The sequence below is a fragment of the Neomonachus schauinslandi genome, chromosome 9 (assembly GCF_002201575.2).
Source record: "Neomonachus schauinslandi chromosome 9, ASM220157v2, whole genome shotgun sequence".
In the NCBI taxonomy this organism is placed as follows: domain Eukaryota; kingdom Metazoa; phylum Chordata; class Mammalia; order Carnivora; family Phocidae; genus Neomonachus; species Neomonachus schauinslandi.
In genome coordinates, this window is record NC_058411.1 from 104,227,390 (window position 1) to 104,240,445 (window position 13,056).

The 13,056-nt window shown below is 40.1% G+C and overlaps 1 pseudogene; it reads left to right on the forward strand.

Moving 5' to 3' along the window:
- The first annotated feature begins 6,513 nt into the window (after nucleotides 1-6,513).
- Nucleotides 6,514-7,025, forward strand: LOC123325708 (annotated as a pseudogene).
- The last annotated feature ends 6,031 nt before the right edge of the window (nucleotides 7,026-13,056 follow it).

The following is a 13,056-nucleotide window of genomic DNA, read 5'->3' on the forward strand; positions in this document are numbered from 1 at the left end:
TGACAGTCTTTCAGCGACAGAATTTTTCGGTCCTCAGTTCTGCTTAGTACCACAGGAATTTTTCTTGCAGTCATCAGAGGATGAATGGGTATGTAGGTTTTTCACCACCACCTAAAGGGTCCAAGCTTTATTATAGGATTATTTTATTTTATTAAAAAATTTTTTTAAGTAGGCTCCACACCCAGTGTGGAGCCTAATGCTGGGCTTGAATTCACAACTCTGAGATCAAGACCTGAGCTGAAATGGAGTCAGACGCTCAACCGACTGAGCCATCCAGGCTCCCCTAGGATTATTTTATTATAGGATGACTTATTTATAGGATTCTCCAAGTCTTAAGCTTTATCTTCTGTCCTAGCTCCCCCTACCCAAACCAAAGCTGAAGTTCACCAACTTAAGCAAATACAAGTTTGGGCAAAAACAACTTCAGGGCCATCGAACTGAGCAATTCCAGTGACATCATTTAGGTGAATAGAATATAAATGGTACCTCCTGGTGTTATATACCTGAACCATATTGTCAGTTACCTGTCTGGGTTCCTACTTTACTTTCCTTTGAGCTGATGATTTTTTGCTTTGTAGTTTATGCTTCAGTGCTTTGAAGAGGTTTAGGATTTTTTTTAAATTTGAACATTTTCAGTGGGAAGGGCAATCTGAATGTCTAGCCTGTCATATGCCTAGAAACAGAATTCTCAAAATTCAACTTTACATACCCTATAATTCATAAAAATATCTGATAGCCTCATTTGTACAAATAAAAATTACCCTTTTCTTTTTTTCTGGCACCAATGCTTTCATTAGGAACAGTTCAATGTAATCAGAGAGAATCCATAGTCACTTGTTCTTAACTATATTCCCCCATGAATTTTACTCACATATGTACTGGATTTACATTGAAATACCAAAGTAGCACAAAGGTTTAATAGTAACCACAATTTTTTTTTTAATGTTTCTCAGAAAATGAGTACATTAAACCAGAATCATGTGTGTTCGGTGCATAGAAAGTATTGCATCTCCATAGTTCCATTAAACATAACAAGTACAAAGGGGAAATGTCTTTTGGTGGTTGATAAGCTAAAAGGAAGTGAGTCTTGTTGTACTACAATATTAGGAATGTTTTTAAACTTTAGTTCAAGAATGGAAGGTTTCAGATTCTCCTGTATTACCCCTTGCTCAAAAATAAGTAAAAGTAGTTATGGAAAAACCACATGTAGAGTCAATGCTAAGAGTTGGTGTAGGGATATCATGTAAAAACATGATACAGAGATCATTTTCCGTGGTTTATTTAATTATCTCTGTTATTTATGGTATGTTCTCTGAGGTATAACTCGAAAAATTCTAGCAATTAAAGAGAAAGGAAGTTAAACACTACATCAAAAACTAATGATGTACTATAAGTTAGCTAACTGAACAGAATAAAAAAATAAATTAAAAAAAATAAAGAGAAAGGAAATCTGTCTTAGCCCAATGTTAGCCCTGCTCCGCAGTTGGAAAACATTATTTTATAACACATACCAAATCAGCCTTGGAGACGACAATGTCCGTTTGTGCCTGGCATGTTGTAGATATTCAGTGTTTGTTGAACCAATTAATTAATGGACAATTTATAATGGGCTGTTGTAAGGAAAGTGTGCAGTAGATAAATGTTGACTTGATCAAGGTACGGAAAGAACATTAAAGAAGGAAGATCCCTGGGATTCAGTACCCATTCTGGTTCTCCTTAGTGCTATGGCTTTGGGTAATCCTCAACCACCTTGGGCCCCAAGTTTCTTCATCACTTGCTCTAGTCTTGGGTCAAACTGCATTACCACTCCTGTACATGCTACGTGATTTCCCAATTCAGAGTCTTTGTTCTTACAGTTATCTATCTAAAATGCTTTCCTCCAGGGGCGCCTGGGTGGCTCAGTCGTTAAGCGTCTGCCTTCGGCTCAGGTCATGATCCCGGGGTCCTGGGATCGAGCCCCGCATCGGGCTCCCTGCTCCGCGGGAAGCCTGTTTCTCCCTCTCCCCCTGCTTGTGATCCTGCTCTCACTGTGTCTCTCTCTGTCAAATAAATAAATAAAATCTTTAAAAAAAATTAAAATAAAATAAAATGCTTTCCTCCATCACTGCATGACTAAGTCTACCTAGCCATGGCATCCTACTTCTTAATAATCCTCCTAGGACCAATATTCCCCTGCCAAGCTTCCTTGACACCACCCCAGCTAGAAGTTACCTTTCCCCCGATCTCACACAGCACTTTTTTCTTTAAACTCAATGATGTCATTTAATGTTTTATAGCTTATATTATGATTTCTTATGTAGATATCTGTACTACTCTGCTTCTCTTCGAGGGTGCAAGCTCATAAGGGTAGGGCCCATGCCTGCTATATTTTTGTACTCCCCTCATAATATCTAGAAAAATATACTGAAGATTATATGTGCTCAGTAAATATCTGCTGAATCTGAAAATAGGGAATAATAATGCTTTTCTTATCAATGAGAGAGGTCTGTGTTAGATGGTAGCTTCAGGTCATTTCCAGCTTTTAGACCAATGATTAAGGAACACTGATGAGGAATGCTGGATATAGATAAGTATTTATCCATTATGAGGAGAAGAAAAGAGAATACTTGGGTGGATCAGAGTCCATTTAAAAGCTGAGATGAACAGAGAAATTACGGTGCAAGAGTAGAAAGTGACAAGAGCTGTATAGATTATTCTAGTCATTTTTAAAAAGTTCTTTTCTCCACTGCCTTTTTTTTTTTTTTAAAGATTACACATACCTGTGTACAGCTGGCATATTATATGCCCAATTTTGAGAGATTCCCTGAGGACTTGAGCCAGAAAGTGAATTGCAGTTTTAGAATGTAGTTAACAATTTCAAAGACATAATGTTGAATGAAAGAAAGGAGACACAAGACAGTCTATACTGTATGATTCCATTAGTATGAAGTCCAAAAACATTTGTTTTTGAACTTTAATTTCTGGTGAAAGAAGTTAAAACAGTGGCTAACCTTGGAGGGTGGTGACTAGTTCAGGACACAGGGTATGTTCAGATGTACTGCTGGTGCTCTATATCTTGATCTGGGTTATGGTTATGTTTTATATGCACAGGTAAAAATGTTTTGAGTTCTATACTTAAGATGTGTGTACTTGATTGTATGTAAGTTATAACCCAATTAAAAAAAAAAGGATGCAGTTAACAATTGTGATTGTACCACATATAACTGACGGGCAGGTGAAGGATAGATCCAAGCTATGCAGTGTGTTTCCTGGAAGAATGAAGCACACTTTTAAAATTACAGAGTTTTCTCCGCAAACCTGTGACCAGATGGCTCTCATAAATAATGCATCAAAATATGGTTAGAACTATAAGAATTCGTGATGTGTGATAAAATGAAAACAACCAATGATCATATGGTTTACTCATTTTGACTTTCATTGTGATTTTCTGGGAGAGCCAGGATCACCAATAAATTGTCCTTCAGTAAGAATGGAGTAAGTACTGTAGGAGGACACTTGCTAGCTGTGTGAAACCTTGAATAAGTCACAGGCTTTCTGGGAATCAGATGCTTCTATTAAATGGAAAAATATTTTATCTATTCAAAGACAGAGGACAGGATCAATTGATCTCTTAAGACTCATTCCCCTCTCAAAATCTTTGGTTTATGGAAGTTGGAACTATAAAGAACAACTCTGAGTAAAGCTTTCACACTATTAGAAATAGGATGGGAAAGTAAGTCGCTTTAAAAATCTGTAATAAGAGGCAACAAAAAATGTAGGTGGAAATGGAGTCCTGCCAAGCAGTAAGAGATCCAGGCAGAAAACATCTTTTCAGATGCAGCCAGCTACCTGAAACCATTTGCTATTGTTCCCTGGGGATTTCCGTAGCCTTTGGCAAGGGGTTTAACGTAATAATGCTAAAAGAAAGAAAGAAAAAGAGAAAGAGAGAAAGAGAGAGAGAAGGAAAGAGAAAGAGAGACAAGAGAACATTTTCAGACTTCCATCAAAGAAAATGTTCTATGGTAAGTTTTTCCTTTGTGGGTTCATATTTGCAGAGAAAAATAAAATCCATTGCAGAAAATGGTATTCCATAAAATATATGAGCAGAGAAGGAGCACTGTCTAAGTTTGGCTTAAATAAAATCTCACAACTAGGAGGAACTGCAAGGCATCATCTCTGCTTACAGTACTAGTAAGCAGTACTATTTTTCTTAAGAGGCAACAGAGGCCCAGGGAAGCTAACGGACTTGCTGAAGGTCACGCAGAGGGAGGAGCACAGCCGGCCTGTTGTATCATCTTCTGCTGCACCAGGCTGCCCCTTGTGGTTCCTTTTGGATGACTTGAACTCTAAAGAAGAAGCAGGGAGGACTTCCACAGAGTAAATGGGAAGCTGATAGAACTGGGAGTCAGAAGACTCTAGCCCTTCTACCTATTAGCTGGCTTGGGAAATCATTGAACTTCTTCGAGCTTCAACTTCCTCATCTAAAGTAGCACCTCACCCTGTCACTGAGACAGAGGACAATTGAAGCAACCTATGAGAAAGTGCAAAGTAGTTATTAAAATGGAGAAGTTCTTATCTACTGAGTAAATTAAGGAATTAGTAATTACAAAACAATAGTAACTGATAAGAATGCCCTGGGCGGATGCACTATTAACAGGATTCTTATAAAAGTCAATGGCCCTGTAACAGGAAATGTCCTTTGTTTATTTATCACAAGAGTCTAGCGTAATCACTTTTCTTAGGTCTCCAAGGACCCTTCCCTAATGTGTATATGCTGGTTGTAAAAAGAACCTTCTGTGAGGATTCATGTCTCTATCTTCCTTTATACTTTGTATTACCTTTTCAGTTTGTGAACCTAAGATGGTAAAAATGATGTCCTATTGTTATTTTAATTTTCATTTTCCTGATTATTAGCAAGGCTTGGCATCTTTTCATCTTATTGGAAGTGTAAATTGATAAAGCTTGATGGAAGGCGGTTGGATAGTACCGAGTAAAAATTTAAGTGCATATTCCTTTCAAATCAGAAATAGCATTTTTCAATTGCTCCCTTAGAGAAATAATGCTCAGATGTATGCAAATAGAGGCATGCACAAAGTGTTTCACCACAGCAGTGTCTAAAATAACAAATAACTAAAAACAACCTAAGTAACCATCAGTAGGTGAAGTGGTCAGATAAACTATAGACTATCCAAACCATGGAACACTGTGTAACCATTGGAAATGAATGAAGTAGAGAACATGAGAAAAAAAGCAAGTTGCAGAATAAGATGTACAATATAAACACCATTTACTTAGAAAATGAAAATAAAACCATGTATTTCTATATGCATATATATGCATGTAAACGATAAGCAAATGTCTTAAGAGTTATGTAACAAACTGAAAACAGGTTACCTAGGGGAAGGAGACCAAGTGAGCAGGTGGCCAAGGGAAACTTCCATATTCTTTGTATTGTTTAATTCTTTAAAACAAGAATGTATTTTTGTATTAATTGGCCAATTGATAAAAAATATAGTTTTAAAATGATACAGAACACTAAACAATAAAATTTAAGAGATAACATTATTATTTCAGTATAAGGGACAACTTTTAGGTTATAGGTATTTCTTGGATTTTCCAGAGTTGTAAGGTAAGAAGAGTCCTAAACTAAAGCTGAATTAAAATGATATCTGCCATTCAGGTCAAGAATAAAAAGTGTATGGGGTGCCTGGGTGGCTCAGTCGTTAAGCGTCTGCCTTCGGCTCAGGTCATGATCCCAGGGTCCTGGGATCGAGCCCCGCATCGGGCTCCCTGCTCAGCGGGAAGCCTGCTTCTCCCTCTCCCACTCCCCCTGCTTGTGTTCCCTCTTCGCTGTCTCTCTCTCTCTGTCAAATAAATAAATAAAATCTTTAAAAAAAAAAGAATAAAAAGTGTAGTCAAAAATCAAAATCATCCATCTGGATATTTGATATCATGTAGAAATTGACTGATTTTTCTTTCACTTTTTGTCCAGATAGCAAAGAGATACAGATTGAGGTTCACCCTTCATGCCATTAGTTTTAATTTACTTCAATAATTGCTGTGTCCATCATCAATATTTTAAATTGAGCAGAATCCATTTCAATGAGGTCAACTCTCCTTTTTGGCATTGATTTTTTTTCTCTGATCACAAAAGTATCATATGCTTATTGTGAACAGGAAAAAAAAGGTTGGAAGTTGTGAAGAAAAGATAATGTAACCCCATCATCAAAAAGAAATTTTTTTTTAAGTGTTTTTTCCGGGGCACCCGGGTGGCTCAGTCGGTTGAGCGTCTGCCTTTGGCTCGGGTCATGATCCTGGAGTCCTGGGATCGAGCCCCAGCCCCTCATCGGGCTCTCTGCTCAGCGGAAGCCTGCTTCTCCTGCTCCCCCTGCTTGTATTCTCTCTCTGTCAAATAAGTAAATAAAATCTTTAAAAAAATTTTTTAAATAAAGTGTTTTTTCTGCTTTTGGCTTTTGGCTAGAGGAGGCAAAGGTATTAACTGTCTTCGGTCATCCAACACCAGCCACCTCCACCATGCCGCCTAAGTTTGACCCCAATGAGATCCAAGTCGTGTACCTGAGGTGCACTGTTGGCGAAGCTGGTGCCACGTCCCTGAAGATCAAAGATTGGCCCGCTGAGTCTGTCTCCAAAAAAGGTTGGTGATGACATCGCCAAGGCGACCTGTGATTGGAAGGAGGGTCTGAGGATTATAGTGAAACTGACCATTCAGAACAGACAGGCCCAGATTGAAGTGGTACCTTCTGCCTCTGCCCTGATTATTGAAGCCCGCAAGGAACCACCAAGAGACAGAAAGAAGCAGAAAAACATGAAGCACAGTGGAAATATCACTTTTGATGAGATTGTCAATATTGCCTGACAGATGCAGCAACGATCTTTAGCCGGAGAACTCTCTGGGACCATTAAAGAGATCCTGGGGACTGCTCAGTCTGTGGGCTGCAGTGTTGATGGCCACCACCCTCATGACATCATAGATGACATCAATAGTGGTGGAGTGGAATGCCCAGCTAGCTAACTACAAAGGAAAATATTTCAATAAAGGATGATTTGACAACCAAAAAAATAAATAAATAAAGTGTCTTTCCCTTTGCATATAGGTATTCAAGGATTTGAGTTAATACTATTATGCATACAGTTTTGTGTCCCCTTTTTTTTCAATTAACATTTTATGATAAGCATTTCTGCATACCATCACAGATTCTTCAAACATGTTTACAAGGGCACAGTGATAGTCCAAATTATGGGTACACTATAATTTATATATCTCTTCTCCATTATAGGAAATTTAGCTTGTTTTCAGTATTATACTTAATTCTATGAAGAACATCCTTGCATATAATTTTTTCCTCCCATCTTTGATTATGTCCCTAGGATACATGCCTAGAAATGGAATTATAGGATTGTGCTGGTTGTTTTCCATTCCTAGCCCCCGCTCCCTTCTCTGCCTTTCTTTATTCTTCTCTCTGTCTTTATAGATAGCATCTCCAGGATTCCTCGCCTTTGGCTTCCTTGGGATTCAGTTAGTGGGTGGCACCAAGAGGAGACAGGGCGAGAAGAGAGAAAAGTAGGGATATCTCCTCCCCACTCTCTCCCTGCTTTGGGGCAGTGGCTGCATGCCCCTCCCCACCTTCAGCCCAGCCCCCTTTCTTGGTGGTCCCCCCTCCACTGTTCTAGCTCTTATTACTGGATCCTAGTCCAAGATTATTTCCTCCCTCGGTCCTTTAGCTCTAGGAATGGTAACAGCTTCCCACTATTGCTCTTTTTTCGGTGCCTCAACATCTTTTGTTTACTCCTTTAACCTGGCCTGCCCATCTGTAAGTAGTCTTTTTATTAAAGTCTCTTCATTTGAACCATCCTGGAGAAACCCCTTTCCTTTTGGGATCCTGACAGACACAGGGTAAAAGAATATAAGCTTCTGAAATGCATTCTTGGTAGATATTGCCAAATTGCATTGCAGAAAGATTATATCCATTTGCGCTCCCATTAGTAGAGTATGAAAGCCTGAAGAGATGAGCTCTTTAAGTTGCAGTAGATTTTTGAAGGCATTCAGTCTCCTGTTTGTTATCTGGTGCCTGATGTCACTCAGAGGCAAAGCCTTCTGCCATAGGCCACTGAAAGAAAAGTCATGCACGCAAAGGTGAAAATATGGGGATAAACACTTGTCTATTATTTACAAACTTGAGATTCCCAGTGAAGGAAGAGACCCTGGATTTTATTGTGAAAACGACTTCTTTGACACCAATGAATAGGGAAGAACACACCTGCCTGGGCACACAGTATGGTGTGGTTTGGGGGTGTCAGCTCACCTGCAGATGACGGCTAAATTCTAGCCCAGGAAACCAATGGGGATGCAGTGCTGCAGCCTGTAGGTCTTAGTATCCACTTTGTGGAAGAATTCCTACTTCATCTAACTAGTTCTGGCCTTTTTAGGAGAGCAGTTTGCAGGTACATGGCTTATGAGAAAGAGAATCCACAAAGACATCTTCTTCCATTACTTCCTCTCAAATGAGAAGCAACTACACTATGGATATTTTATACAATGCTTGCTAGCATGGGTCTGAGATTTTAGCCAAGTGAGCTGGATGTTTATACTATAGCTGACTCCTGACACAGGTGGAAACATTGTGCTTTTCCATTTTCTTGCAAAGTAATGAGACACCTAGTGGGCACAACATGAAAATGTCCTTATGGGAGATGGTGAGTTCAGTCAATACCCAGGTAAATGATATCCAGTAAGTGCCTTACTGCTTAAATCTACAAAAATATTCTTATTAGAGAAATACCCAGGGCCAGGAATCAGACCAACTATTCATGCATATTGGATAATCAAGATGCATTATTACCATATATTTTTCTAGCACTCAATACTTATCAAAGTCCTTTAAACACAGTTTTTTCCCATGACGCTCAGCATAATGGTCTCCCCTACTAGGTTATTGGCTCCCCGAGGGCAGGGGTCATATGGGTTTCTTTCCAGAACCAGCTCACTGTCTAATATGTAGAAAAGAGGTGCTCGGTAAAAGTTTGATGAACTGAAGTCATCTGAACAACTGCTGCAAGCGGTGGGATAGTTTGATTTTTTTTCTGAGGAAACAAAAGGTCAATGAGTCAAGATAATTGCCTTCTAGCTAAATAAGTAGAAGAGCCAATCATGAACCACACCCTATAATCCTTCACTTTGCCCATGCCCATAGTATGTAGGAAAGCCCCCTTGCTCTCATAAATGCCCACTGGCCTTCCCCTCTCGTATGAGTTAGCAGCATTTGTCTTTATTTCATTGCTAGGGACCCTTAATGGAAGGTCATAGTGTGTAAATCAGGGGTGGTCAATCCGTACCCCAAGTGAGAAGCCAGCGGGAGGCCTTCCTCAGAGGATTTTCTATGTTAGATTACCTGGTATTGAACTCCATTTTCATCTCATCCTGGGGCTTATGCATTTCCATCCTCATAGATCCCATGTTTGATCAACTACCTGGAGTGTAGATGGAGTAATTTGACACAAGCAAATCCCAAGGTTTCCCTGGTTGGGCTTTGTCTTTGGAAAGCACCTTACTGAAAAGTCCTCATCACACATCATGTAAAAGGGTAACAAATCCTGTGAGATTATCTAGGTCAATGTTTCTAAAACCTGGGTTCATGGACCGTTGGAGTTTCCACCGATGAATTATCGGGGTCTAGAAGTTATCTGTGAATATTTTCAATTTTAGATGTCCTTCTATGACCATTCGAAGTTAACATAAGTGCTCTCTGGACCATCTGGCTAGCTACCTCCATAAGTGAATCTGGACACAAGGATTCACTGTCCCACACAAAGTATTTATCTTGGTACCCAGTAGTCAACTAAATATATAAATTTATTGAGATATAATTGCCATACCATAAAATACATCCTTTTAAACTGTGCAATTCACTGGTTTTTAGTATATTCACAGATTGTACAATGACCATCACTATATAATTCCAGAATATTTTCATTACCCCCCCCAAAAAAATCCCCATCCCTATTAGCAGTCATTACCTATTTCCCTCTCCCCCCAGCCCCTAGCAATTACTAATTTACTTTCTATCTCTTTGAATTTGTGTCTTCTGGACATTGCATATAAATGGAATCATATAATATGTGGCCTCTTGCATCTCCATTCTTTCATTTAGCACGTTTTCAAGATTCATCTGTTGTGGCATATATCAGCACTTCATTCCTTTTCGGGGCAGAACATTTTTTCATTGTATCCCATTGTTTATCCATTCATCAGGTGATGGACATTTGGTTTTGTTCCCACTTTCTAGCCATTATGAATAATGCTGCTATGAGAAACTTTTAATTCTAAGTTACAAAAATTCAGGTCTGTTAAGTCTTCAGATACATTGTTGGGGTCTGTGACTCTCAAATTTGAGAAGTACTGACCCAGGCTGACTCCATTGTTGACTAAAGAAAGAAATTGATCAGGTGACATTCACAGAGTTAATGAAAGCTTCTGTGACTAGCTTCATAGTGCAAGCTTGCTGTCTTTTTTATCTGTAAGAAGTAGACATCTTTGTTGAGGGCCGTCCTAAGGTTCTCTCACAGCGAGAGCCACCATTAGCAGTGTGGCTAACACTTAACTAATAACACTGGTGTATGTTGATCCAACCCAGATGCTGGGCAGCTTTTAATTCTCCCAACTCCTGGACTGAATACTGGAAATATTTCCTCAGGCTAAAAGCCAGCAAAAAGAATCACCTGGCCAAACATCCCCATCCAGCCTGCTTTTCTTAGTGTGGCCTCCCAGGGGAGCTCTCTAGACAAACAAAGCTTGTTGACCCAGTTTGAAGGCCTGGGAAATTACCATGTGAGTCACTGGGACAACAGAGCAAAGTGCCAGGCCCCTGAGAAATTCTAAGCACAGGCTTCCAGTGTCATTTGTGTCCCAATAGGGGAGGACCAGGAATCTCAGGGAGGCCTGCCACTTTTCACCGAGTGGCTTCCAAGCTCCTTGGCCCTGTGTGTGGTACCACAGAGGCTGAATCCTGTTTTCCTCACAGCAGGCTTTGCCAACAGCAGTTCACAGGGTGACAGCTCAGTTGTAGGAAGCCAAAACAACCCTGGATACTTAGAAGAAGTACTTAGAAGAAGACATGTAGTGTTGTTTGGAGCAAGGCCACTGGTTCTTTCTGTGAAGGAAGTGCTGAAGCAGCTACAAAAGTTTCAAATTAAAGACCAAGAGTTCAGAGGCAGTATTTTCATATAATGCTCATAGGAGTGAGGCCAGGCTTGCAAAAGAGTACCTCCAAATTACTTAAGGAGTGTTTTATAATGTTCTGAAGATTCTACTTCCTAAATTATGTGAAGAGCTGGAGAAACATGGGCAGAAAAGCTGTGCAGGTCAAACTTGTGACATTTAGATGGTGTGGAAAGTTGGCGGCCTTGATGGGTGTGATGTCAGAATGAATGCCAAAAGTTGTATGGGTCCTCACAGAATTCTTATGGGCATATAGGACTCCTGGGGAAGGGAAAGTACCAGAGTGGGGGCTTCTAAATATCCAGCATGAGGACAAAGGAGGAGGTATTCACAGGACTAGGTGAGGAGAGGGCCTTTTTCTTTTTTTTCTCATTTCTTTTTCTTCTCCTTTTCTTCTTTAAAGCAACACCTGATTCCACCATTTATTCTAGAATGTTCGTCATCAGGAGGATGTCGTTTTAACACATAATCCGATCCAGGATTATAAATTCATGCCTGGTGGGTGTTTGAAGAGAGCGACTCCGAAATTCCTCCCACTGTGGGAATGGCACATGAAGTCTCTCTCCTTCGTGGATTTGCAGGATCAACTTGGGCCCGGAAGAGCTAGAAGACAATTTGATCACCGAGTTTTTAGCGTCTTTAGCCTTACTACTCTCATCCCGTCACTTCACTTCTTGCTTTGTCCCTTTATCTTTTCTGCTTCTGTCTACTTCTGACAGATCTGGCAAAAATACAGCAGACTTGGAGAACCAGGCTGTTCACTTCGCACCCTGGTGCTGTTGCTTCTGAGCTGCCACCTCCTGGGCTCGGGCAGAGTGTCGGCATCAGTCTTTGTCAGCACAATCCCGGTGTCTGCCCTGTGGGCTGGGTGCCCTGCAGAGCCAGTGGGCCAGCTCTAGGCATACCCTGCGGGTACTCAGGTGGAACGCTCAAGGGGGATTAGAGAGAATATTCAGAATTAGACAATAAAGATGAAAGAGGAGCAGAATCAGGTAAAAGTATTTCATTTGTCTAGCAGTATCTTCCTGATGCATGACAGTAAGATAGCAGCACTGCCCATTAGAACTTTCTGTGATGATGGAAATGTTCTACATCTGCGCCATCCAATACGGTAACGACACATGGCTATCGAGCAGTTGAAAGGTGGCTAGTGAGAAATTGAAATTTTTATTTCGTTTCATTTTGACTGACTTAAATTTAAATAGCCACATGTGACTAGTGACTCCTATACGGGAGACACTAGCGTTTTTAAAAATAGCAGAGAGAAGTAGGAGATTAGGCATTGGTGTTTGAGTCCTAGGTTTTAATCCCACCTCCTCTGTGTTACTAGTTTGTAACCCAAGGAAAAATATTTAAGCTCTCTGTACCTCTTTTTACACCTGTAAGATGAGGCCAATAATGTCTACCTTATGGTGTTGTTATGATAGATAAGGTGGATGGGGCCTTGGGTAGAAGGAAGGAATCATTGACTGGTATACTCAATCAACAAAACAGGCCACAAGTATCTGGGAGAGGTGAGGTTGTGTAACCTTTTCACAAACCAGAGACCCCTAGATTACCAACTGTGTTGCCAAATTGTGGCAGTGGCATAAGAGCTCACATTCACAGCTCCTTTCACTTTTTTGATGTTTTCATTGGGATCTTACACTTTTATTCTGAACAGCAGGTAAGGCAAAGACTATTCAGTTTTGCAGATGAGAAAACAGAGAGAGAGAAAGAAAGAAAGGAAGGAAGGAAGAAAGAAAAAGGAAGGAAGGAAGGAAGGAAGGAAGGAAGGAAGGAAGAGAAAGAAAGAAAGAAAGAAAGAAAGAAAGAAAGAAAGAAAGAAAGAAAGAAAGAAA